Source organism: Vulpes lagopus, chromosome 12 (genome assembly GCF_018345385.1).
Source record: "Vulpes lagopus strain Blue_001 chromosome 12, ASM1834538v1, whole genome shotgun sequence".
Lineage (NCBI taxonomy): Eukaryota > Metazoa > Chordata > Mammalia > Carnivora > Canidae > Vulpes > Vulpes lagopus.
Window position 1 is genome coordinate 63,927,739 of NC_054835.1, and position 25,722 is coordinate 63,953,460.

Sequence of the window (25,722 nt, forward strand, 5' to 3'; positions counted from 1 at the left end):
TCCCCTTCCACCACCCCTAGTTCGTTTCCCAGAGTTAGGAGTCTTCATGTTCTGTCTCCCTTCCTGATATTTCCCACACATTTCTTCTCCCTTCCCTTATATTACCTTCACTATTATTTATATTCCCCAAATGAATGAGAACATACACTGTTTGTCCTTCTCCAATTGACTTACTTCACTCAGCATAATACCCTCCAGTTCCATCCACGTCGAAGCAAATGGTGGGTAATATTTACCATTAATTTTGAATCAGAATCTCCAAAATAACATGACCTTGAAGATTTCTGTCTGGTAGAAATAAAAATTATTTCTGAAAAATTATTTCAAATAACCCCAAAGGTTACTGTTTCTGATTGTTTTATAATCCAATTAACCAGTTATATATATAAATTAGTAATCTCTTTCTAGAATTCATTTTACAGTGCTTACACTTACGTATCTGTCAATATCTCTTAAATTACTGTCATATAGTTACTATCATTCTTAGGTCTAGTGTTTTGTTTTCTTATAACTTCCAAAGTTATCATTTTGTAGCCATAGAGATTTTACTCAAAATATACTATTAGAAGTATATTGAAATCTTATGCATTTGTGGATCATTCATTCTGGGGTGGGAGGGATTTTTATTTCCTACCCCTGATTTCCACGAGGACACATTTTCTCTAGAATGTTGCAGCTCTTCTTCATTTCCATGCCCAGGAAGAGGTGACATTTCTGACTGATAAGTTTGGAAAAAGTAACTAGTGCGAGCCAGCTGCCCCGAGCTAACATATGTGTCACTACTCTTCCAGGGGTATGTTATCTCTCACCAAGTGGAAAACAATTAACCCACACATGAGCCTTCCTTCTAGCTGAGTCTCTAACAGCCATAAAGGGAATATTCTGTCCTTCATCTAATAGTTTTTGATTCATTCTTCATTCATTCAAAATTCTGACAGGGGAGTTGTTAATCATATTGGGTAAGCCCCTTAGAGTCTCAGGCAGTGTTTAATAATTTATGCATAAAATATTATTTCTCATAAAAAAATAACAGGGTAGCTGCTGCAGTGTTCTCATTCAATTATATTGTTGTAAGTCTCAGAATTAATTGCCTTAGTAGTTCTTCTGGAAACCAAATTAAATTCAGTGTGTATTAAAATCATATTATATCTGTAAGAAATAATTAAAGAATGTCTCTCTTAAAAATGAAATTAGATTAAAAATCCTGTAAATATTAAAGACTCCATGAAGCCATCATCTATTTGACTTTTTGACTTAATATTTTCTATAACTAATCATTGATTTAAAGTCCACCAAAACAATTGTGTAAGGAAATTTAAAATTAGTACATTCCAATTTAGTACAGAGGGAAGAGATTACCTAAACAAGTTTTTTTTTTTTTTTTAATATCCTCAGAGCTTGCAAAATGAGGCTTCAGAAATACCAACGGTGAGGTTATAATTAGGGCAGCCAAGACTGTAGAGTATTTGCACATTAAAAGTTTTCTTCAGAATATCAAGTTTTGCTAAGTATTATCATTAGCCCCTAAAAAAAAACAAAACAAAAACAAAAACAACTTAAAGCTCCAAATATGCCCAGATTTAAGATACATTTATCAATGGCATTTTAAATCCCTTCCATCCATTCTAGAGTGACATTTGTCTAATACATTATGATAATAGCATATAACAATAATACACTATAATAAGAGAGAGTATTATTGAGGATTTACCATGTAGCAGGTCCAGTACTAGCATTGTATTCTTTCAATTCTCAAGTCTGAAGAAGAGTGAAATGTATATTACAAATTCTAGGGAAATTTTCAATACTTGCATCATTCATTGGAGCAAATTCGTTGTACAGATACAAACTCTGAACTTTTCTTGAGTGAAACTAGAAAAAATTATGACCATAACAACTAAAACAATGACAATAATAGGCTTGACACTAAAGTCATTTTATAAAAGGATATATGAAAATAAGGTAAACAAAACATAGCTAGTTTAGGCTGTATTGATACTTTATGACAAAAGCAATAATTCAAAATAAAGAATGTTACTACATAATGACAAAAAGGTCACCACTAGATGACATAATTTTGAGTGTATGTACTTAGTTACATGGAATATGTGAAAACCAAAAATGAAGTATAAAAGAAATTGAAGTACATATCATCTTAGTGGGATATTTTAACACACATCTCTCAGTAATTGATAGATTACGACGACATAAAATCAATAGGGATAAAGCACGATCAAATAGCATCAGTAACAAATTTGATAATTTGACATAATACAGTGCTGCCAATAATTTAATACTTTTTTTATTATTATAAAGAAAACATTTACCAAAACCGATGCATTCAGGGCTATAAAATGTGACATAATAGATTTGAAATCATTCCTTTACCTAAATAAAATACAGCCTTAGCACAGTACACCTAAGCTAGAAAATAATAGCAAAATAAAATTAAAATAATCCTATAAATATGGAATATTTAAAAAATTACCTACAGAATTAAAAAAATATTTAGAACCAAGGGAAAGTGATAAAATAATCCAATTTTATGCATTTCTTAGAAATTCATATTTTTAAATATTTATATTATAAAATAAAAATGATTCATTTAAGCTAAAACCTTGGAAGATTATATTAACAACCAAAATAAAGAAGAAAATAAATTAATAAGTGTAGAAATTATAAAATAATGAAATAGAAAAGCAACATTTAATAGAATTGGCAAATTCATGTTATTTCTTTGAATAATAAGTTAAACAAGATTGGATTTTTTTTAAAGATTTTATTTATTTTGAGACAGCAGGAGTGTGCAGGAGGGGGGAAGGGGAAGAGGAAGAGGGAGAAGCAGGCTCCCCACTGAGAAGGGGGCCCACTGTGAGGCTCCATCCTAGGATCCTGAGCTGAAGGTAGTTGCTTAACAGACTGAACCACCGTCGTGCCCCAAGATTGGATTTTAAAAATAGAATAAAGCAAGAAATATTTAGAGGAAAATACTGGATTGTAGTAAAAAATAAACTATAGATTATCATAGAATATTATGAAAGTAAGGATGCATATGTAAAAATATGCCATATAATAAAAATGACTCATAAAAATAGGAAACATGAATAGTACTTTTATCAATAATACTAAATTAACAGTTTAAAAATCGTCCCACTAAAAATAAAGAGACAAAAGTGGATTTATGCCAAGTCTAATAAAATATTTGGGAATACTTCTAATCCTATTTAAAGTCTGTCAGAAAATAAAAGGAAACAAGAGTAAGTATTTTAACTTAAGCTCAGATAAACAGATAGTTTTTATATCAGAAACGTCAAGTTCAATAGAAGAAAGAAACTATCTGCTCTAGGAGACGTGTACAATAGTAGCAGAATTTTAGAAAGAAAGATCTAACACTCAAAAAAGTCTAACTAAAGAAACCTAGAACAAACTCAAATGTCAGTGCTCGTCAATAGAAAAAATACTTTGTGATCAAAGTATTAAAAGTGATTAACATATCTGCTACCTGTCCACTAAATGCTAGTGTGTTTTTCTATCACGGTGAGAAACAAAAGCATCACAGAATTCCAGAGTGCTCCATAGTTGATGGTGACCCAATGCCCTCTGACTGAGAATCAAAAACTTTTAACTGCATGAATCAGCAGAAACACACATCTTAAATTTGTCTGGTGATTGAAAAAAGGGAGTCAAAAAAGAATACATATGATTCTATTGAAATAAAGTTTTAAAAATATAAATAAAAACTATTGTGTTTGCTTAAAAATGAATAAATATGTGATTAAGATAGATACATAAAAATAATCAACAGACTTTTCATGGTAATGGTTAACTCTGAACACAGAGAAGAATAAGATCGGGGAAGGGTAGGAATAGGAGGGTTATGTAAGTTCTCTTTCTTCATCCATGCAGTGAAGGCAGTGCTTATATAAGCTGTCATAGGTTTCATAAATTCTTATGTTTGACATTTAAAGTTGTAAGAACAGGAAAAGATCTCAAGTAGAGATGATCTCTGCTAGATAAAAAGTGTTTCAGACACATTTCATGCGGAAGTTTGGGAGAAGGAATGAGAAGATCCAAAGGACACTGAAGTCCAGCGCATCCTATATCAGCAATTTTTCATAAAGACTGCATAGAGAGATCTCTCTTCCTCAGGTTATCACATTTATATTATATTATACTAGATTATATTGTATATTAGGCTAATAGATTATTATTAGATTATTAATAGAAACTAGAGATCTTTGCAAAATTTCTTTTGCAAAAAAAAAAAAAAAAAGGCAACTGGAAACATGACCTTGAAGTTCATACTGTTGACACTTAAACGAATTAAATGAAGGAAAGGAAAATAACTCTACTTTGTCTGAGTAATATTCTCAATAAGTAAAAGGTAAGATTCGAAAGTGATAAATGATAGAACCTGAGATCAAAAGTGAGATAGTTAAAACTGTTTCAGACTAAGTATTTCCTCAGAAGCGCCCCATTGGTAGCATACCATCATTTCGACATATGGTATTTTCAAGTCAAAATACTTTCTAATTTCCATTTTTATTCTTTGACACACATACTGTATAGAATTATATTATTTAGTCTCCAAATATTTGCAGATTTTCCAGAGATCGTTCTGTGATTTATAATTTAATTTTCTACTTTGCTCAGAGAACATACTTCATAGAACTTTAATCCATTAATATTTATTGAGTTTTTTTATGATCTATAAAGTGTTGCATTTTGGGAAAAAATTCTGTATACAATTGAAAAGGAACATTTGTCTTCTGCTGTTGCTGTGTGGAACATTCTTTAAACCTCAAGTATGTCAAGAGTTTTTTACTGATGATTTTCATTCTACTTGCTCTACAAGCTGTTGAGAGGGAGAAACTGAAATCTGAAATCCCCCACTATTACTGTGTATTTGCTTCTTTCTCTTTGATGCTCTAATCAGTTTTTGCTTCATGTATTGTAAAGTTCCATTATTAAATGTGTACAATATGAAGATCGTATGTCCCTTTGATGAATTGATCATTTTATTGTTATAAAATGGTCTTTTTTCTTCATGATCTACTGTGTCTGATATATCCAAATCTCCAGCTTTCTTTTGATGCATCTTAGATTGTTGTGTTTTTCATCTTTTTACTTTTGACTTATTTGTGTCTTTATGGAAAATGTGCTTTAAGACTATATACTACGGGAAACTAATAGTTGGGTCTCGCTTCTTTATCCTGCCTGTCTGACAAACTCTGCCTTTTAATTGGGATATACATTTAATGTGATGATTGTTGGGGTTATGTTTAAATCTATCATCTTACAGTGTTTTCTATTCATCTCAATTGTTCTTTGTCCATTGTTATTTTCTCTCTCTTAGTTTTGCCTCTTTCAATTTAATTGACTATATCTGATGTTTCTGTTTTCTCTTTTTTGTTGGTCTATTAACTATACTCTTTTGGCTCCTTAGAACTTAGAATTCATTGCAAACATCTCTAATTTGTCACACTATGCCTTCTAGTGATAACACATAATTTCACATATAAATAAGATCTTTACTAAAAAATACTTCCATTTTTCTCCATCCAGCATTTATATTTTTGTCATATTTTTTTACTTTTACATGGATTATGAATGCTACACTACATTGTTATTTTTAGTCAAATATATTTTAGAGATAATTTTTATAAAACTCAATTAATTTACCCTAATAGTTACTACCTTGATACTTTTCATTCATTTGTGTAGATTCAAATTTGCATCTGGTATCATTTTTCTTCTGCCTAAAGGACTCTTCCTTTTATGTTTATTATAGTCCTGCTGGTGATGACTTCTTTTTAGCTTCTGGGCATCTCAAAAAGGTATTATTTTGTCTTCATATTTTGAATAATACTCACTAGGCATAGAATTCTAGGTTGACAAATTTTCAGTATGTTAAAGATGTTCTGTATTGTCTTTTTACTTCCATTGTTTCTGATAAGAAATCTCTCAGTAACGTGATTATACTGTAATGTAATTTGATTATGATGGGCCTTGTGCTTGGCATGATTGAGCTTACATCTGTGAGTTTATGGTTTTTAATCACTATTTGCCAGTAAGTCTACATGTAAAATTAATGCCCTCCATGGCTTGTTAATCTCTCAACATTTGACGTATAGCCCATGGATCTGTTGTTTCTGTAGAAGAAAAAAAAAATCTTCATTTCACAAAGTCTCTTGTGATAGAAAATGTCAAAAGGAACATTTTACCTTCTTTCAAAGTTTAGTAAGTTTTAGAAAAAGTAACTTCAAATTTAGTAGTTCATTTGAGGGGCATTCATCAAATTCACTGATAGCAAAAAAAGGCAAACTAATTTTATTTCTCCATTAAACCCCACATTTCTGCCATTCCAATACGGAACTAACTGTCAAATCTTTCAGGGGCACTTGTCCTTGTGTAATTTCGCACCTGTGATTCAGTGGATATTTCTACATCTTTTGCCTGTAGAATTGCTTTGACCTAGATTACTTCACACCTGCCCTAGAGCCAATGTGAGACCTGAGGAAGAACTAACTCTTGAGTCTTTGTGCAAGCCATATGAACCCAGTTTATTTCCTCCATAGATAGCACCTTGAGAATGAAGAGAGAATTTGATGCCTATAGTTAGTCACAGTGAGCATTTAGAAGCTTGGACAGAACTTAAATTCCATAGTTATTATTATGTCACTGAGTGTATGAAAAGACACACTTATTTTTATGTGTTTTAGAGGTGGGAGGGACAGAGGGAGAGGGAGAGAGAGAACCCTAAGCAGACTCCGTGCCCAGCACAGAGCCCAACAGGGGGCTAGATCTCACAGCCCTGAGATCATGACCTGAGCCAGAATCCAGAGTCCAACACTTAACCAGCTGAGTCCCCCAAGTGTCCCTAAAGACACGTTTAATACATTAATCTAAACCACCATTCGCACCCCACTGGTAAGAAGGGTAACTGCATTACAAGCTGGTCTTCTAAAGTGTCAACATTCCTACATCCCTCTGGACATGGTTATAATAAATAAAGGTCACTTTTTTTTTCTGATTAGTAAATCAAATCATCTAGAACTTCTAGAGAAAATGTTTTACTAGTTCAGTTCCACTTACTTTGTATATCAGATAATAATAAAGTTGAAAGTCTATAAAATTCTTATTTGATTAGTGACTTCTGGTTGCTGAAAAGACACCATAGTCTGGAGGGCTTAACAAAGCAAACATTTATTTCTCACAGTTCCGGAGGCTGGAAATCAGAAATTGGAGTGCCAGCATGGTTGGATTCTTGGTTGTAAACAGCCACCCTCTCACACGCCACGGCTGAGAGATTCTCTCTCACCAGCGTCTTCTTATATGAGAGTTAATCCTATTCATGAGGCCTTCACCCTCATGACTTAGTTTCCCTCAGGTCTTACCTCCAAATAATACCACTTTGGTGATTAGGCTTTAACACATGAATTTTGAGGGGATACAAACATTAACTCTATAGCATTATCATTGTTGTTTTATTTTTTGATAATTTTAGAAGTTTTTATATAAGATAATTCTAACTCGACAATCACCTGGAAAATTAAAAATTATCTAACTATATTTATGTACTCTTTCTGGCAAATAAACTGGGTTGTGCATTTTCATTATTAGCACTAGAGATGTTATTATTTGTCTTGTCTTAGATTCCCTGACATTTGTTCTACTGGATAAAATAAGGCTTTTAAAATAATTTAAGACAAATGTACCATCAATTTTCTTTGTGACAGTATCTTATATAAATGGATTTTATAGAAATTGCAGATGTATCTGTATAGAAGATAAGTGACCTTTACTTGTCATCATTGTAAAGAATACATCCCATTGTTGTTTCTAGTTCTTTTTAATAGTGGGGAATTATATAGGAAAAAGTGAAGAAAATTGTGAAGAGTTGTCTGAAGGTGATTGTTTTAAATAACCTTCTCTTTGACCTTAGATTCACAGCCCTATTTTGAATACAGGAGTTGGGAAAAACAGCCCTTACTAGTTGAAAAGAAGAATTTGTAGTTAATTCAATCCCCAGATATCTATTTTAAACATATACTTTAAATTAGGAGTACTTAAATTTGATTAGTGAATTGCCTAAAGCAATAATAAAAAGCATTTAGATGTTTACATACTTGAGCAGTGCAAATTAATAGCTATGAAACACTTACGTGATGCACACATTTGAAATGTTTTATTTAGAACATGGATATTATACTTTTTATTTATTTTTTTAAAAGATTTTATTTATTTATTCATGAGGGACACAGAGAAAGAGAGGCAGATGCACAGGCAGAGGGAGAAGCAGGCTCCAGGCAGGGAGCCCGATGTGGGACTGGATCCTGGGTCTCCAGGATTATGACCTGGGCGGAAGGCAGATGCTCAACTGCTGAGCCACCCAGATGCCCCTATACTTTTTTTTCCCTATACTTTTTAAAACAAAGAAAATATAAGAGACAGTAGTCATTGTGTATTATGATACAAGAATTGACCCTAATCCTAATCCACTCAAGTCTGAATTAAAAGAAAAAACCGACTATAAAGAATGGTATGTGGAATATGCCCTAATACTAATTGAAATGTATCTCTAGGAATAAATAGTTTTTGTTTATTTAAATCTTTCATCTTTTGTTTTATAAAATCACAACTTCAAATATAGAAGCTATTGATCTAACTCACAATTATCAGAGCTCCTGGATGGCTTAATTGGCTAAGTGTCTGACTCTTGATTTTGGCTCAGGTCGTGATCTCAGCATCTTGGGATGAAGCCCTGCAATGGGCTCTGCACAAAGTGAGGAGTTTGCTTGAGATGCTCCCCCCCTCTGACCCTTCCCCTGCTCTCTCTCTCTCTCCCCTTCTCTCTCCCTCTAAAATTAATAAATAAATAAGTAAGTAAGTAAGTAAATAAATAAATAAATTGAAATTGTCAAATAATTATCATCAGGAATAGGATTTCTTAAACAATGAAACCAATTAACTAAGATTTGGTAATATGATTGTTATTACTAAACCCCAAAGCACACAAAAAAGAGTTCACTTACAAAAGAAATATCTCCTTTTAAATGTGTCAGCATTTTATTTTTTTCTTTCAGTACCATCTATTTATTGGAGATGAAAACCCTGCCAGAGAAGAATATTAAACCTAATATAGAGATCTAAAAGTTAAGCTAGAAAGTGAAGGATATTAAATGTGTGATTGTACAGAGAAAAGGTAAAAAGTATTATTGTAGTTTTCAGCTAAGATAATTTAGCAGGAAGTTACCTTGTAGCTCTGTTTATCATTATTTTCTATTTATTTTATTTTATTTATTTATTTATGAGAGACACACACAGAGAGAGGCAGAGACACAGGCAGAGGGAGAAGCAGGCTCCATGCAGGGTGCCTGATGTGGGACTCTATCCTGGGACTCCAGGATCACACCCTGGGCCAAAGGCAGGTGCTAAACCACTAAGCCACCCAGGGATCACTATTTTCTATTTGTTAAGTCAAATTAACATTGTGCAGTTAAGTTTGAATTTCTCACCCTACATCCAAGGCTCTCCACTTTTATCTATTATAAAAGAATATTGTAGCCCGGATGTGGGCCGTTAAGACAGAAGCAAGAGAATATTTTGCAAATACTGTGCTAGAAGATAAAAGCTAATCTGAGGCTTAAAACAGGGGAGTAGGAATGCCAAGGACCCATCCCCCACTGAAGCAACAACTGAGCTGACAATTACTGTCAGAATCAATTTGATCAAAACTCTGAAATCTAGTAAAATATAGATGAAAACCAGGGAATGTTTATTAAAGATAGAAGGTGATACATTTTGATAAGATCATATTGGCATTTTGATATGCATGCCTACCATCCCCTAACTCCATCTCAGAGGTGACTATATGGATGGTAGCCCATTTTCCTGGTATATCATATTGGTGCCAGAAGGGAAAATATAGACCTTGTTCTCAACTTAATTGTTCTTCTGTCTTTTGAGTGTCCGGCAATGCCCTGAGGGCATGAGGGACAACATCATGGTTCTCTATTATTTTTCTCACCCTGGAGCTTGTTTAGGGCTAGAGCATCCCTTTGTGCAGAATTTGTCAAAGTTACTTACAAATATATATTAGCCCCAAATGCTGGCAGAACCAATCTGTTTTGGCCAGGGCAATGTAACTTCCTTTAGCCATAGCCTCACATGGAACCAGGTGGATTCCAGTGTCATAAAGTGAGGAGAAAGACCCTTGCCCTTGTCACAGATGACATGTACAAAAGCAAGGTTTGACTCCCGGGGTGATAGAAGAGAAGGTTTATAACACTTGCCCATATGCCTTGGACACAATCAAGCCAGGCTACAAGTTTACTGACTTGAATAGAAAAGCACAATAAGAGTTAGGTAGAAAAGTTACAGGTTGGTAGAAACAAGCATGCCGAGAGCCTTAGATTACTAAGAAGGTTTAAAGTAGGTAGAGAGAGTAGGTCTCAGCACATACGTCTAAATTAATTATTAGGTAGTGGCTGCATGGAGTATTATGTCAAGAAAGATCTGAAGCCAAGTATAAATGAAGAAGAAATGATTGCCATGGCTAATTAATAATGGGTAATAAAGCATGGAGTCTATTAGGAACCATGGTATGAATGGTACATATTTGATATCCCTGACTTACGACAGCTGTTAAACAGATGCATATATGTGCTCACGGTGTACAAGGTGCTTGAGTGTGAGGCACTGAAATATTAAAAGCAAAAGTCATGCTCCTTACCATGAAGATCTTAGGGTCTGGTGTAAAATCATACCCAAAAAGAAAGATTGTCAACTGCGTTAGTTGTTAGTGAACAATGTGCAATTGGAGCATTTACATAGAAACTACCAAAGCCACCTAAGAGAGAATAGGTTAGCTTCATAGAATGAGTGAGACTTAAAAGAATACTTGAGCATAAGTTAGACAAATTAGACATAATTTGCTCTGAAAAAATGAAATTGATTCTGTTTTGTGGAAGAAAAGCCAAATAAGTAATATAAAAGCAACTTTACCAACCTAGTTAACACATTTTACAACACCAAAGAAATACACTCTTATTAAGATTTAGAAAATTCAGGCTTTAAATAATTCTTTTTTTAAATTTTATTTATTTATTAATGAGAGACACACAGAGAGAGAGGCAGAGACACAGGCAGAGGGAGAAGCAGGCTCCATGCAGGGAGCCCGACATGGGACTCGGTCCCCCGTCTCCAGGATCACACCCTGGGCTGAAGGCAGCACTAAACTGTTGAGCCACCCAGGCTGCCCAGATTTTAAAAGATTCTTATTTTAAATTTTAAAAACATGGATGTAGAAACAGTATACAATAAAATATAAACAATACTTTAATAATAATTTTACTAAATTTTAATATTGTTTTATATTTTTCTGGTATTCTATCATGATACCTAAATATTGTTAAAATATTTATATGCATTTCATATACATACAACTTTAATATGTCTTTAGTTAAATTCTTTGAATAAGATGTAATAAAACTTGATGGACTTAATATTAAGATGCTGTGCTAAAATTGCTCTCTGGAAAATTGGAAAAAATTATGTTCTGTCTGGAGATATGTTACACTTTTGGCAATGACCCAAATTCACAGGAATTGATTATCATTAAAGCCATCACTGTTACATGTTTTGAACTATAAGATATATCATATTGTTTCACTTGGCACTTATTGATTAATAATAGTATGATTAAATAGCTTTCATAAGTTTATGTGCCCTTCATAATTTTCCTAAATGAATATTGCTTTATGTAATCTATACCTTTTTATATTTGAAGGAGTTTTGTTATTAATTTGAAAGAAATTTTAACATTCAGAGAGAAATATTGATCCTTCTTTTTTTAAATGTAGGACTGCAAAAAATTCTAATAAAACATTGGAAAATAAGCAAAAATAATTTAATGCATGGTAACCTTACCTATAGCTTTATTTTTTTTATTTTTTTTACCTATAGCTTTATCCAAAAAATGGTTTTATAACAATAATTAAAGACTTTGGAGCTTCATCTAATGCAAAAATTTAAAGCGGTTAAAAGATATCAAACCTAAAGGATAACGTTAAAGAAATGCAAGAAATTTCAAACCAAGTTCACATTTACTCTCTTATTTTGTTTCTTTGGTTTTATCACAATTCCTTGCTATGTTCGAGACCATTGGAATTCTGCAGCAGTTTTTAAAAACTGCATAAGGCAGAAGTTAACATGGCAGCCCTACATAACTGTCTTGAAAGTAAAGATATTTGGTTTGTTTTCCTGAGTAAGAAATAAGGGGATAAGAAAAATTCTGTCAGACTACACAGCAGGAGGGATGCTTAGTACAAAGTCAGACAAGACAAATTTGCAATGGTGAGAGAAAAACAAATGAACAATTATTACTTCAATTATGGCCTGGAAGGTGGAGTGGAGAGTAAAAGCAAGCACATAGCATGCAACACAACCTCCAAGTAAAGCCCCAGTGATGTAGCTGGAATCCTTTCTCCTGTGAGAGCCAACAGATGGAGGAGACTGTGGTGGCTACAGGAGCCAAAGATTGAAGAGGCTTCTGTTTGCTTGAACTTCTAAGCTTTTACTTTTTATGAGTTTTAGGGGTTATAAATAATTTGCTTTTCTTTGTTAAGTTCTATTCCTTATCCATTTTTTCAGGCAAACAGGTTTAAAAAAATCTCATGAAAAAACAATTATTTGTGCAAATATTTAATTATAACATCTCTTTTAGATTAGACAATGTGACTTCTTTCAAACTCTACCTCTAGTACATGAGACAGTGTCTGCCACAGAATAGAATTTCAATAGTATGTGCCTTGTACATGAATGAATCTGAATTCTTATTGCATATGGTAGTGTGAGAAATTTTTCAAAATGAGTAGTATTTGCCATATTATACCTAAGGTCTTCATCCCTTTTCCGTTGTTGATATTTTCTCTTTTTTAACATTTTATTTTATTTTTAATTTTTTAAATTTAAGTTCAATTAATTAACATATAATATATTATTAGTTTCAGAGGCAGTGCTCAGGGATCTATCAGTTGCATATAACATCCAGTGTTCATTACATCACGTACCTCCTTAATGCCCATCACTCAGTTACTCTGTCCACTCACCACCTCTCCTCCAGAAACCCTCAGTTGTTGGGCATGGAATGTTATGAATCATCCAAGTGAAAAAAAACTAAATTTGACTCCTAAAACCAATATTACAGCATATTAATTAATGAGAACTTAAATAAAAATTTGAAAAAAAGAAATATATGGTGTCCAAGTACTCTGAAGTCTCTCATTAATTTAAATATATCTATTAAAGTCTGCAGTCATCAAACTAATCTTATATTCAGTGTTCATCTGAAAATAATGGGGGTTCAAATTTTTCCTCATGTTCTAGTTAGATGTCATTCCCCCAAATAGCAATTGTGTGTTGTCTTTCAGGTTTTGGTCTTGCATGTAGGGAGCTTGTAAGTTGCTATCCTATCCTAACAAGAAATAAAAAATCTGATCAAACTGAAAAATTATCAACTCCTCTTAGACTTAAAATAGTAGTGAGGTCAGAGGGCAAACTGGTTGCCCCCAAATTGAGACGATTGGGTGAATATAAGGAGTCACTTCTTACTAAAGCAAATACTGCTGCAGGAACCAATGGCAGGGTAGGAAAACCTATAGAATAATTGACAGATTGCTGGAGGCTAGATGTGGACAGATCCAAGAGTTAAAAAATTCAAGGGGACTCAGTAATAGTGGGCCCCCATACTCTTGTGACTTTTATTTTCATAAACTAGAAAAAATTCTCACATTAAGTATTGGAGAAAAATCCCATTGTGCCAGAGCCTAATTGACTTAGGAAAAAGAAATATCCAACTCAAGCCAGGTTTAGCCTTCCAACTGAGAGAAGGAAATACCCAATTCCAGGCCCCATCCTCTTCCATCTGAGAGAGGAAAGGAAAACCGAGAAATGGTTATGAAGCTTATAGTTCAGAGGTATAGGCTCACTGACAAGACCGAATCTTAGGACTTTCTTAGGACTTTCACCTCTTCCTGCCCCCAGCAACTTACTGCCACATTACTAAAGGCCTATTTGCAGTAGTTCCTTGTACCCAGCACATTAAGAAAGAAATTACAAGTAATATTGAAAGGCAAAAAAACATAATTTAAAGAGACAGAGAAAGCATTAGAACCAGGCATGACAGGGATATTGGAATTATCAGGTAAGGGCTTTAAAACAGCTATGATTAATATTTTAAACAATTTATTGGATAGAGTAGATAGTAGGCAAGAGCAGATGGTCAATGTAAACAGAGAGATTAAAATTCTAAGAAAGAACCAAAAAGAAATGCTAGAGGTCAAAAACATTGTAGCATAAATGATGAGTGCTTTAATGGGTTAATCAGTAGACCCAACATGGCTGAGAAAGGATCTCTGAGTTTGAAGATATTTCAATAGAAATCTCCAAAACTGGAAAGCAAAGAGAAATATGATTAAATGGACAAAAAAACCCCAGAATATATAGGAACGATGTGACAACCACAAAAGATGTAACATATATGTAATGGGAATAACAGGAGGAAACAAAAAGAAGAAATAAATATTTGAAAAAATAATGACTGAGAATTTCCCTAAATTAATGCCAGACACCAAACCACAAATATGAGATGCCCAATGAACACCAAGAAGGATAAATGCCACAAAAATCTACATGTAGATATATCATATTTAAACAGAAGAAAGTTAAAAAAAGAGTTTGAAAGAAATCAGAGTAAACATCTTAATTATAGAGAAAAGGGGATAAGAATTATGTCTAGTCACTCCAAAGCCATGAAAAAAAAACTGGAATAGACTGAAATGTTTAGTATTGGGAGAAAAAAAAATAACACCAATTTAAAATTCTGTACCCTGTGAAATTATCCTTCAAAAGTGAAAGATGAAGTCTTTCTCAAACAAACAAAAGTTGAAGAATTGTTGCCAAAAGAGGTTCTTTTTCTAAAATTTTTAAGATTTTATTTATTCATTTATGAGAGACACTGAGAGAGAGGCAGAGACATAGGCAGAGGGAGAAGTAGGCTTGCCCAAGGGAGCAGGACTTGATCCCAGGACCCCAGTATCATGACTTGAGCCAAAGGCAGATGCTCAACCACTGACCCACCCAGGTGCCCCTAAGAGACTCTTTTGAGAGAAAAAAAATGATAAAAGTCAGAAGTACAGATCTATACAAAGAAAGAACATAGGAGAAGGAACAAATGAAGGTAGAACATTACTTTTCTGTTTCTTATTCTTAATTGATCAGAACAGTAATAGTGAATCTGATTATGTATGCTTGCATGTGATAGAAATGAATGACAGCAATGATCCAAAGGAATGTAAGGAAAAATTTGGATTATCTTATTATTATGAAGTACTCACATTACCTGTAAAATGATACAGTGTTATTTGAAAGTGTACTTGGATTATTTATAAGGGTATATTGCAAACTTTAAGGCAACTGATAAAACGGCTTTAAAAGAAGAGTATAACTATTATGCTAAAAAATATAAAATCATATAAAATAATCTATTAAAACCAAAATGTCAGAAAAATAGTGGAAGACTATAAAACAGAAACAATAAGAAGAAATAGAAGCAGTTCTTTAAATAGAAACAATGAACATGAGCAGTAAAAAGAGAAAATGTTAATATATAGGTAACATTAACTTAGATATATAAATAATGACTTTGAATGTCAATGGTCCAAATGCAACACATAAAACATGGAGATTGTCATATGTTTCAAAAACAAGACCCAAATACTTACCATCTATAAGCAACCCACTTTAAATATAAATACAATATAAGCTGTAATTACATGAATAGAAAAAAAGAAGCAGCTATATAAATGTCAAAAAAGGCTTCAAAACTGAAGATGGTTATCCGTGATAAAGAAGGGCATATGATATGTAATGATAAGGAAGACATAACAACTCTTAGCATGTATGCACCTAACAAAGGAGCCAAAAACTGATAGAATTTTAAGGAGAAGGAAATAAATCCACTATTACAGTTGGAGACTTTCAGCAACATCCTGTTAAAAATGGACAGATCCAGCAGGCAGAAAATCAATAAGAACATAATAAATCAATAAAACCACTAACTGGATGTAATTGGCATCTATAAACTACTTTATCCAACAGTAGCAGAATATACATTCTTCTCAGGTTTACATGGAACATTCATCAAGCTAAAATATACCTCATTTATTTAAAAGAATAGAAATCAAACATCTTTCTTGGACCTTAATGGAATTATACTAGAAATCAGTAACAGAAAGATATCTGGAAAATCCCCAAATACTTGGACATTAAACAACACACTTCTATTTATTTTTTTTTAAGAGAAAGAGAGAGGCAGAGCTTAATTAAGCATTTGCTTGCATTACTATTAGTGCTTTGAGGTCAATTTAAAAAATGCACAAGTTATAAATACAGAAGAAAGAGCAACCTACCAAACGTAACCTAACAAGAACTCCCCCTCTCCCACCAAAATTTTCCTACTAAGACTGTGTGGATTTCAGTTCTGCTTTTCCTGTAAGTTGATCCAAACATCTGGAAGAAAATGACTAAAACTGTTTGCATCTTTGTATGTATTTATTACTTGATGTAATAAAGCTTATTTTCATTAATAATTTAAAAAATATTGAATCTTTCTATCTATGAACATGGACTATCTTTACATTTAATTCTTTTCTTTAATTTCGTTCATCAAAGTTTTATAGTTTTCTTCATGTAGATCTTGTACTTACATTATTGGATTTATATCTGTTTTCATATTTAGGGTGCTATTATAAATGGAATTGTGTTTTTAATTTCCACCTGTTCACTGCTGGTATTTAGGAAAGTGATTGACTTTTATATATATTTTTATATATACATATATAAAAAATTGCCCTCATTTGCCCAGTAAGACCAGGAGTAAATTTCCCCTTTCACCACTCCTTTTTAACATTGTACTATAATTCCTAGCTAATGCAGTAAGAGTAGATTAAAAAGGACATAAAATGAAAGGAATAAAGATTATTAATTAGAAATAAATAAATAAAACTGTCCTTTTTCACAGATAACATGATTATCTATATAAAAAATCCAAAAAACATCAACAAAACCTCCTCAAACTTATAAGGGATATTGGAAAGTTTGCAATATACAGAATTAAATATAAAAGCCAAAAAATATATATAAAGAAAGAAAGGAGAAATAGAGCACAGAGAATTTTTAGAGCAGTGAAAATACTCTGTATGGTGCTATAATGGTAGACATATGTCATTTTACATTTGTCCAAACCCATAGAGTATTCATGCATAAACCTTAATATAAAATATGAACTTTGTGTGAAATAATGTGTCCGTATAGATTCATTATTTGTAACAAATGCATCACTCTGCTATGAGATGTTGATGGTGGGGAAGCTGTGAGGCAGCAAGTATATAGGAACTCTGGTACTCCTACCTAATACTGCTATGAGCCTAAAACTGCTCTGAATGCAATCTGTTAAGATTAGTGTGTTTAAGATTCTCTTGGGAATCTGTTAAGTACCACCCCACAGATTCAGATTCAGTAGACCTCAAGAGTCAGAAATACGTATTTCCAATGAGCATCCTGTTAATTCTGATGAAGGATTTCTAGCAAGCACACACTGAAGAAAGCTGATTTTAGAGCTTTTAAGAATATCCATTACTGAATTCATTAAATCTTTAGTACTACTTTTTCTTGTGATGTATACAAGTGTGAAAATTCCAATTAATTATTGGAATACTGGTGACCAGGAAAGGAAAACAAGGCATCCGGGTGGCTCAGTCAATTAAGCATCCAGCTCTCAATACTGACTCAGGTCTTAATCTCAGGGTCATGAGACTGAACCTTGCACTGGGTTCCATGCTGGGTGTGGACCCTGCCTAACAACCTCACTCTCTCCCTCTGCACCCCCTCCCCAAAAACAGAAAAACAGATGGATCACATTATGTTATTTTTTACACATATTTTTTCAGAAAGATAATCTCTAATGTGTCAAGAAATGGGACAGTTTTCAAGTTATATAATTAGTATTTGTATTAAAGGGCATTCAAACTTACAGTTGTGAATAATGTACCCATCCTACTCTTGTAGGAAAGGCAGTGTTAATTTGGTCTCATAAGCAAAGTCTTTGCCACTGCAGAGTATGTGAAACAGATTCAATTTTTTTTTTACTCTATTTTTTGAACTCTCAAACCAAGAATAATTGACATCCTTTGAATAGGATTCTTCAGTGATATGGAGCTCTCATTCGTTGAACAAGTGATCCTTCCTACCAGAGAAATAACAGGAGTAAGTGAAGTGGTAATTTGCATGACCATTTGAGAAACTCCAGAGCTGAAACATGCATAGCCTTTCTGGACCTCACATTTAGAATGATAGAAAATACAGGAAGGAGTAACAGGAATTACATTCCTCTGATGATGTGGAGACTTTAAAAAATATGCCTTTACATTGTTATAATCCCTTCTGTACAAATATCACCACGACCTATTTCACTATAGAAAATCCTGATTTATTTCGTTGATAAGCATCTAGTTCTGGTAATTGACTTGGTTCTGGTATTCGTTTTTAAGTATGGCCTTATTGTAGTTTGTTGGAAAGATAATGTATATGAGTGATTTATATCCATGCTGTAATTGTAGCTCTACTGTTGTGTGTGTGTGTGTGTGTGTGTGTGTGTGTGTGTGTGTGTGTTAACATTTAGGATTTATTTTCCTCTGTAGATTTCTACATGTAAATGCTTGTTTAGAAATAGGCTAGGATACTAAACAGACTGCCTTGCATTCTGATTTTTGCACTTGTTTTATAATCAGAAAAAATATTTTTTTAAAAAATTAAAGTTGACATACAATATTAGTTTCAAGTATACAACATAGTGATTTGACAATTACATACATTATAAAATACTTACCATGATAAGTGTAGTTACCATCTGTCACCATTCAAAGTTATTACAATATTATTGATTAATTCTATGCTGTATTTTTCATCCCTATGACTTATTTTATAACTGGAAATCCCTACCTCTTAATACCCTTCGCCTATAGCAACTCTACTTTTTATTAGGTTAATGGACAAGAAATTTCCTTACTGAACTGTAGTTATAGCATCTGAAAAGAAAGAATGATAATAAATACCTTTGAGGATTACTAAGAATAATATAGGTAGTGTATGTAAATGCCTAACCACAGTGAGTGTGCATGATATATAGTTATTACTATTTACATTAATATCACCATCCTAAAACATTATAACCAAATATGCACATTTAAAATTTTTATAACTTGAAAACAGTAAAGGATTAAAAATTAAATCTTGTTACAAAATGCTTTACTATGAAACAAGAAGTACACTGATGGTTTTTATATTTTCTTTTTTTTTTTTTTGGTTTTTATATTTTCAATATTAATAAGCATTGTGTGACCTCATAACTTCAGTATCAGCATGGTCGTATGGACGTGTTGTGCAGTTGTGACTTTAAAAATTATTTAAATTACAAAAAAAAAAAAATTATTTAAACTAAAACTTATTTAGTTTCCATTTACTCAGTGGCACAAAGATAATTGTTTTGCTAATGATGCCTGTTATAAAATGCTTAGAAATAGCAAGTGTCAAGTTTGACAGCTCTTGATATGCACTGTGCTTTAGGTAGGTGGTCATGGCAATAACATGTCAATAGGTGTAAAAATGATACAATAATTGTAAATAATTTACAAGTGGCTTGTGTCAGTCAACATTCAGATTGATGTTAGCATGGGGAAATGACTACAGTTATCAAACATCAGTGGATTTAGAGTTTTTATTATAATTACAGGGTGAATTTTTTTGTTCTATTCTTTAAATGCTGTCATCACCAATTAATTCACATTTTGTTGAGAAGATGATGATGTATGTTTTCACATGGGTCAAGAAGTATAACTCCATATTCATGAATTTAAATTTTTAAAAGTGGGAAATCAAAACTTTGGTCAGGAAAAAGGATTAGGTAAGATATGACAACACGTGCATTATAGACAAATAATATTGCTAGCTATTGAATAATAACAAACATCCTTTCCCCGTAATTACATTACAGGGGGACTTTCATTTAAAAATAACAGTTGATGGGCACTGAGGGGGGCACTTGGCGGGATGAGCACTGGGTGTCATGCTATATGTTGGCAAATTGAACTCCAATAAAAAAATTAAAAAAAATAACAGTTGAGTCTATGCTTAAAAATCTTAGATGTTGCTATTTTAATACTTCAGCTTTTGAATAATATTTTTAAAATGATAAGAACAGATACTACACTTGATCTTAGCCAAAAGGACAAGAAGAGATTGCATAATATTTTTAAAGCTGAAGTTTGAATGATTAACATTAACAAGATTCTAAAATGCTCATTATTCAATCATTTTCTGTAATTAATAATTAATTAATTATTAACTAATAATAATTAATACTTAAGTACTGTTCTATTATTTCACATAAATTTTAACAGTTCGAAAAAATTTCAAGTTTTTCTCTCCATGAAGATTAACATATGTGGCACCAAGAAGTGTCCTGCTTGCTTGCTTTTCCTTCAAGGAAAAACCTGCCATTAAGGTGCAAACGGTGTAATTAGCTGACAGACTCCATCTGTTAGCGGCTTCAGGACCCTTTTCCCTTTTCTGCTTCCAAGCTGAGGCTGTAATCTCTCCAGGCAACCCAACCCAATGACTGAGCACGGACCTGGCCATTTATGTCCAAGTAAGACTCTTCTAATGACCAATCTGCTCCAGTCATCCCTACCACGTTATCTGGCATTATGGCAAAATTGCACCATTGATCGAACTTTTCTCTGCACAATCCTACTTTCTCCCTCTTCCCTTTTAAAGACATCGGGTTCACATGGCAATCTGAAAGTTTCCATTCACTAGCCATCCTTCCCTCACTCTCCTTTATCTTTTAAAAGTATAAGCTTGGGATCCCTGGGTGGCGCAGCGGTTTAGCGCCTGCCTTTGGCCCAGGGCGCGATCCTGGAGACCGGGGATCGAATCCCACGTCGGGCTCCCGGTGCATGGAGCCTGCTTCTCCCTCTGCCTGTGTCTCTGCCTCTCTCTCTCTCTCTCTCTGTGACTATCATAAATAAATTAAAAAATTAAAAGTATAAGCTTTAGTCTAAAAATAAATCCTATTCTTCTAACTTCTCTGTTTTCCTCCGGGGAGATACTGATACAACGTAGGTTTATAAAATGCAATTTATTTTTTTTAAGTTTTTATTTAAATTCCAGTTAGTTAACATGCATTGTAATATTAGTTTTAGGTACAATATTGCGATTCAATATTTCCATACAACACCCAGTATACTCCTTAATCCTCCATCACTTATTTTACCCTTCCCTCACCACCCACTGCCCCTGTGGCAACCACCCACTTGAAAACAGTAATATATAATATAATTAAGAGGCCTGGTTGTTTCCCCCTCCCTTGCTTCTTAAATTTTGTTTCTTAAATTCCACATATGAGTGAAATAATATGGTGCTTATCTTTTTTTGAGTGACTTATTTCATTAGCATAATATTCTCTAGCTCTATCCATTTTGTCGCTAAGCATTATAAAGGCAATTTATTTTGTACAATTAGTTTTTATTCTTTAATAGTTTAGCAAACTTTATGCACATATTCTGAATAGATCATAAGATTAGAGAAAATGTCCCATAAATTGATAGAAAAATTCTTATCACCTTTTTCTTTATTTTCGAATATAAACATAGAAAGTGATTGTCTTAGTTCCCTCAGGCTGCTATTTGAAATTAATATAAACTCATAGCTTATGAAGCAGAAATCTATTTCTTACAACCTTGATCAAGTTGCCAGTAGATTCAATGTCTGTGAAGGTTCATATCCTGGTTCATGGGCAGCTATGTTTTCACTGTGTCTTCATGTGATTTGAAGGGACATGGGAGCTCCCTGAGGTCTCTTTTACAAAAATACTAATCCTCCAAAGGGTTTATCTCCAGATATCAGCACACCAAAGATTAGTTTTCGAATCTGAGGAGACAGAAATATTCAGTCTGTAGCAGTACTGTTGTATACTAATTTAAAAATTCAAATGCTAAGTCATGTCCATATAAAATCAAAATTAATAAAAAAGATCACATAGAATAGGAATTTATTTACACTGGCTTTGTTGTAGGCAGTTGACTTCCTGTTACTTAAATATCTACTTGCTGAGGTTTTCTTTAAGCAAAAGTGAGGTTTGAATCACAATTGCATTGATAGACTAGCAGTACTGTTTCTTGTATCTGATATTAATATACAAAAATATATCTTTAAGAATCAATCTGTTTTTGCATTTTTTTAAAAAGATTTTATTTATTTATTTATTCATGAGAGACACAGAGAGAGAGAGAGGGACAGAGACACAGGCAGAAGGAGAAGCAGGCTCCATGCAGGGATCCCAACGTGGGACTGCATCCCGGGACCCCAGGGTCACGCCCCGGGCTGAAGGCAGGCGCCAAACCACTGCGTCACCCAGGGATCCCCTGTTTTTGCATTTAGTATTACATATTTCAAGTGCTTTAGCAATTCTGGAATCACATGTATTATTACCTTCCATACTTTACTGTCAGTTAAATGTCCAAGATTTTTGTTAAGGGTGGACTCAGATATTTCATTTTTTGTTTAGACAATGAAATACCTGTAAATTAATTATAATAATGCCTATACATGAATTCAATCTATTTTGTAATATATTACACAGCACTCATATCATTTATCTAATAATACAGAAGAAGTAATCAAATTAATATGGTCAGAATCTGAAGAGATTCACTGACTTAATTTAACCAGTATATAACAATACTTCAGATCATTTGAAAACAGGAAAATAACTTGAACACCTCATTATCTACTTCACTGTAAGATTGAATCTTAGTACAGTACAATGTATGTGAAACTCAATAGTCTAGCACTTAGTCTGAAAAAATATTATAACTTGCCATTCAAGTAAATTCCCTCTTTAATATTCTTAATAATTTAGCAACATGATTCATGTTCCAAGAACATTATTTCTATGCGTACATTGATAATCAAAATTTAAGTAGTTGTGCCAATAACTACACATGATAGAACTATGTGATGATAGACACCAGGGACATAAAGCTCTAAGGTTTTGTTTAAACAAGAAATTTTGTAAGAATTCAAAATATACATAACACTTATTTTACTTAACATCTGCCTTGGTATTTAATATGTATAACTATCCGATCTCTTTAGTTTCAAATAAAAATAACCTATATACAATTAGAAATTGTTATATGACTTTGTCCTTATTTATTTAATTGTATAATTTCTAAATACAATTTTGTGTTGTTTTTGGAACTTAGGTCTACATCATTAAACTGCACTGGGGGATTGACATGACCAACACCATTGAATAGTTTTACCAATATTTAGAATGTTTCCTGTTATAACACCTTCTAGTATATTGAACTAAATATTATTGTTTAACCAAAATATTGTCTTCTTATGTATGGGCTATCTAGTTTGGTAGAGTAGGTAACTTTTTTATGTCTTCCTTCTCTCATTCCAAAGAAATTCAACCTATAATATAGTTGATTGATAGCTTCAGCATCATAGTTGAAGCTGGTATGGTATTGGTAGTTTGGTCAAATCAGAACCATTTGCGAAAAGATTAAAGTGGCTCCATTCTAAAAAGTAATACATAGTTAATCACCACCCAGATTTATCATGATCATGTTTTGAGCTAAATTTAAGTTGTTGCTGTCTATGCAACTTTTCCAGGAGAATATCAGCATAGAACATGATAACCAATCTTGTCTCCTTCAGATCACAAGCAAATATGTATGTGCTGATTACTTCATTTCTAATAGTAAGAATAAAAAGAGCTATTTGCATTTTCTGAATATTTATTATGGGCCGTGGACTGTGGTACATCCTTTATATATATATTATAACACTTATTAGAGTGCTGATAAATAGTTATTATGATTTTAGTTTTATATATAAAGAAAAAAGAAACTTGTAAATTATGTGCTGAATATAATGATCTTGTATAAAAAAAGGCAGAAATTTAAGCCTCATTTATCCAGTTCTAAAAGTATGTTTAGTATTACAAAAATATGAGATTATAACTCACTTAGAATTGTTTCTTTCATTAGAATAATGTAAGCTGTCCAATGTTTAGAAAGAAATGCTTCAATCTGAAGAGTAATTTTTATCTATGTAATGGAAAGAATAGTTGATGTATATTTGAAACAATTTCACAGGCTGACTACAAATGATTTTTAAAATTGTCATATGACTCAAATCAGTTCTTCATATAATTGCAAAATAACACCTTTTTAGCATTCACCTCAAAACTACAAGAAATAGCTTATTATTTATATTTAAAATGCACATATTTTGTACTATATGAACTTACTAATGTGATTCATGAATATGATATTTAAAGAATTAATTTAGAATAATTTTCCCTTTATGTTGTTAATAATACTATCTTTTTTTAAAATTCAGAAGTTACTAAAACTTCATAAGTAAGTCTCTTCATATATTATTATAAAGGAAATTTTTTCTTGATTTGTCCTCATGATTTTTTTCCAAGTAAGAATTTCCTAGAATTGTAAAGTATTTCATATAGTAAATTCCCTGTACATGCATTTCACCAATCCATTTTGAAATAAATTATAAAATGCTTCTCCTATTCAGACAGATTAGGGGCAAGCATAATTAGACAATTTTCTGTTATATATATATAGATTTAACTAGAAACATTAGATTTATATCTTCTGATATTTTTTGAACTTCTGGCCTCATCTCTAACTAATACTAATTTTATATGTAATGGGGTTTATCTGTCAGTTAGTTGCACAAAGCTCCAATAAGTTTCTCAAGAAGAAAAATAGCTCCTAGCATCCAGAATCGTGTTTATCATACCATTCTTCAATTAAAGGACAGGATTCCTTGGCAGAATGGCTGGTTCTAGAACTGGGCAGGAAATATATAAGATTAGCCTGAAGATTTGTTAAGGCCAGAAAGTAAGGATGTTATCAGAAAACAAACAAAAGTAAATTCACAATGCTGGATATACCAAAGAGACAAAAGAATCAAATGAAATAGCTCCCACAGGCTAAACCTGAACTTTTGAGCAACAAAATAAAGTAGCTTTGGGTTATAACACAAAGCATAAAATAATATAAATGAGTCCTTATTAATAAAAGTGATTTAATTAGGAAATAAAGGGAGGTGAAGAGACAAATCTTTTTTTAAAGATTTATGTATGTATGTATGTATGTATGTATGTATGTATGTATGTATTTATGAGACAGGTGGTATGTGAGGGGAGTAGCAGAGGAAGAGAATCTTTAAGTAGACTTCTCACTGTGCACGGAACTGGATGAGGGACTCAGTCTTAAAATCCCTGAGATCAAGACCTGAGCCAAAACCAAGAGTCAGATGCTCAGCTGACTGAGTCACCTTGGTGCCCCAAGGAGACAAATCTATGTAAATTAATTTCAAGTAATTATATGATACTTTACTCTTAGTGGAGTGGTGTATGACTCTTTACATCTTAAGTATGAATTCCATAGTGACATTTTCCAACAGTAAACTATGAAAAAGTAGTAAACAAGGAGCTATACAATGGAGAAATCTGGCAAAAACTATCTTACCTAGTGATCAAGGTTAGCATCAACAGTGGTA

At 32.7% G+C, this 25,722-nt stretch overlaps 1 pseudogene; it reads right to left on the reverse strand.

Moving 5' to 3' along the window:
- Positions 1-20,261: 20,261 nt before the first annotated feature.
- LOC121474375 lies at positions 20,262-20,359 on the reverse strand (annotated as a pseudogene).
- Between the last annotated feature and the right edge of the window lie 5,363 nt (positions 20,360-25,722).